We start from the raw sequence: 3,651 nt of genomic DNA, 5'->3' as shown, positions 1-3,651 counted from the left end.
TAGGAGACGAGACACTGTTCCTGGTAGTGCTTGTTCTTTTACCTGTAAAAATTTCTGCAGCAGAAGCGGATGGCATTGCCATCTGATCCAGGGATATATGGTTACTACTTTGCCGACAGGCCAAGATTCGCTCCGAGGGAGGAGTGGAAGCTGAAAGTGGTAGTAAATTATTATCACAAAAGTCCCAAGTGTGAGGTTGTTGGCGGTCCGTCTCAATCCCATTTTTTTGCTGTGGCCATGCAGGCAGGCGTGGGCAAGTATTCTTTATAAAAACTTGTCCAAAACTCTCGATCTGCAATCAGTAACTTGTGATTGCCTCCATCTTTTCCGACTAAGAATTTCCGGATTCTGGGTGTGTAAATCACTTGGTGGTAGTGTATGCATCATGGCCGCCCCATCAACCAGGTAATTTGGGGTCACTGGATCTGGATCCGCTACATCAGAAGAAGAAACATTAACCCCAATGGCTTTGGCATTGAGTTATAGCCCCTCGTAAACTTCTATAAGGAGTGTTCTGAGGAACTCCTCTGTGGAGAGTCTGGGACCCGATTGATGGTACGCATGGCAAGTTTTTAACTGACGAGGATATTTCAACGCTCCCCATAATACCTCCAAAAATGGTGGGGCATTTGGGGGGATTGTAATGAAACACTTGGATCTCTTCTGTTTTGCCTAACTGGTTTTGGAGGTCTGGGCTCATGGGACCTCTACCTCACTAAGTATCCAAGGGTGGACAACGTGGGTCGTCATGCACTTTGAAAATTATTCCCCACCTCTCTTTTCATTACTCCTTCCTCGCTTTACTAGGGAATGGGCCCAGCAATTTACCCCTGTGGAATAGAAAGCTGGTTTAAACAATTCAGGCGTGAGTCTGGCTGGGGGAAGTTCTGCCATTTTTGGAAATTTTTGGTTTAAGCTCTCCACTTTTTGGCATTCGACACAGGCAATGTTTGTGTGATGGCGCCGAGTACTTAACTCAGGTTGGTAACTCGGCGCAGTCGTCCTCCTACACGGATGATGCAAGATGAGGTTTTATCCAACTTCGTAACCATAATGGTGAAGCAAGACGAACTGGACAAAGGGATCGGCTTCCTTGCCATCTTGTTTAGAGCTTGATTAATTCGAGTGGGGAAACTTGTCTAATTAAGGCTTGCACTCAAAGACTTGATTCCAGACTGCTGGTACTCTACCGGGGTGCTCCTGATGGTCCACCGTTTCCCCCACCAACCCCTGAACTGGATTGCAAGAGTAGCTTCCAGGAGTTCATGCAAAGGTTGATAACTGGGTAGCATCTGGCAGTGATAAAGGCCAGTATAAGTCAAGTGAGAAGGTGAGGCACACAAAACTTTGTGTTACGAAGCTCAAGTGGGTTCAATCATTCAGCCCAACGGCAGGACTTTCTGGCCATGATGCGGGTGGGGTGGTGGTGTGTAGGTAGAGGAAGTCTGGCCCTTTACACCATCGATTGGGTTGGGATAATTCAAGCAAGGTTTTTGCCATGTGTGATGTGCATAATATGCAACATTGTTAACCTGAATCACAACTAAGCGCCAGCACAATGAACCTTCTGTAAGTTCTTGTATCTCGCACTTACTCTGGTTCCTACAAAAACTTTTGAATTGCAATCAGGACTCCGTTTCAGCCAGGTGAGTACTGTTGTTGAGTTCACCTTCCCAACAAATGTGTTCCTAATTTCCAATGAGAGCCTCATTATGAAGGATCATTGGCTAACTGTATGTTCCAGTGAGGGGCCAACGCAAAGAGTTCAAGCCTAGGCAACTGATTGTTGCTTTTTTTGGAGATACTCTTGATCTGGCACCGTGGATGAGATGAACCAGTTTCCACTTGGCCGTTGGTGTTTCAGTTACGGAGGTATGCTACTGATCCATAGGCTGTCTCAGATTGACGTCCGCAGAAGATGTGAACGGTGTCTACGTTCTGCCTCTGTGGACATGTCGCTGACAGATAACACCGGAAGGGTATGGTGGATCAGTGTGTAGATGTTCCAGTTCTGCCTTCCCATTTTTTGCCAGGCCTGTAGCAGTTCGTTGAAGGAAAACGGGGTGGTCATCCCATTCTCTTTTCCTTTACCCACAGGTTGCCGCACTAAGGTTTTAGCCCGGTTGTGAAAAGGTATTATGTAACCCAAGGGGTCATACTGCTGGCGAGAACACATGTAGAATGTTTCTCAATTGTTAACCTCAATGGTAGGATAGGAGGACGATTTGTCAGTGAATGGAGGGTGTTCTCCGTAACGCAGCGGCCAGTTTAATCCCAGGGTCATCTCTTGAGGAATCTGATTGGCACTGAGGGAAATCCACAACTCAGTGTTTCTCTGAATCTAGCCTCCTTTGGGGAGATGGCTAACCACTGAGGCTTTGTTGCTCGCCCACTGATGGATTTCAAACCCGCCTGAAGCCAATAGGGACCTTAACCCATTGATCAGCTCCTTGGCTTCAGTTGAGGATGCAGTGCTATGTAAAACGTTGTGGACACCATAACAGCAGCGTTCAGCTGACTGTCGTAACTTATCACCCGGCTGGCAATGAGTAAAATCAGCTGACTGTCGTAACTCGAATGTCGCACCACACAGGGCTACAGGTTGTGCCAGGAAGAGGAAAAGAAAAAGTAAGAAAGAACCTTCCACTCGAAAAATACTCAAACGGTACACAGGTGTGTTTTCAGGCTTAAGGTCTGCCACAAGAAACAAAAAACTTAGGAGGGGTTTGTCTATGGGGACGTCATGCTGGAGGACCTGGTGGAACAATTCCCTTTATATGTCTCCACCTGATGGCTACTCGATGTTCTCTGAAGCGGAATCAACACTCCAAGGAGAAGAGGGGCCCAGCGTAGGTCCAGGTAAACAGAGAAACTTGATTATTTAGATTTTGAACATTGTAGGTGTATGAGGCAGTTTAAAACAGCCACTCTATGTTTACCATTGTGGGTGTGACAAGATGAGTTGGGGGTAATACCATGATTCTGTAGATTGGGCTGCTTCTTCAGGTGATATATTAGTGACAGACACCAGCTCTCTCCAAATTTCCTGGATCTCTTCTTTGTACTTGTTAGCTAATGGTAGGTCAGTGCTTGCTACGACCATTCAGTGCTACGGAGGTGGCACATCCAGCATCCTTTGGAGCATGTAACAGAGGTCATAGTTTTAACTCTCAAAAGCGGAGTGGCGTAGTATCGTTCAACTCCATCTACTTTTACTCGCACAGCTTTGTGCCTCCAGCATGTTCAGTGCTTCTCATGTCCTGTGGTGGACCTTATTACCATCTTTTTCACAGCGATAAGAGCAGGATGCGGTCCCATCTGCCATAAACGTTCAACTTGATGATACAGTTCTACAGATGGGGAGCAGTTGGATGTGAACAGACAATGGGACACTGAGAGTTGATCCTGCAGATGTTTGGAAGGGCCGTGCAAGGTCCAGCCAAGGCGAGTTCTGACAGCAGCTGGACCCCCAGGTGGACCCAGTCGCACTGGGTTTCAATGTGGGGATGAGGTGGTGATCCTATTGAGCTTTAACCAGAGGTGGTATAGGAATCCCTCTCAGGGTCGTACCTTTCCTGCAGGGTATTCCAAAGGGTAGCGTGTAATTCTGCTAAACCAAACTGATCGGGCTGTGAAGGCCCCTGATACCTG

The sequence above is a fragment of the Cyprinus carpio genome, unplaced genomic scaffold, assembly GCF_018340385.1.
Source record: "Cyprinus carpio isolate SPL01 unplaced genomic scaffold, ASM1834038v1 S000006540, whole genome shotgun sequence".
Classification (NCBI taxonomy): domain Eukaryota; kingdom Metazoa; phylum Chordata; class Actinopteri; order Cypriniformes; family Cyprinidae; genus Cyprinus; species Cyprinus carpio.
This window is presented reverse-complemented; position numbering follows the sequence as displayed.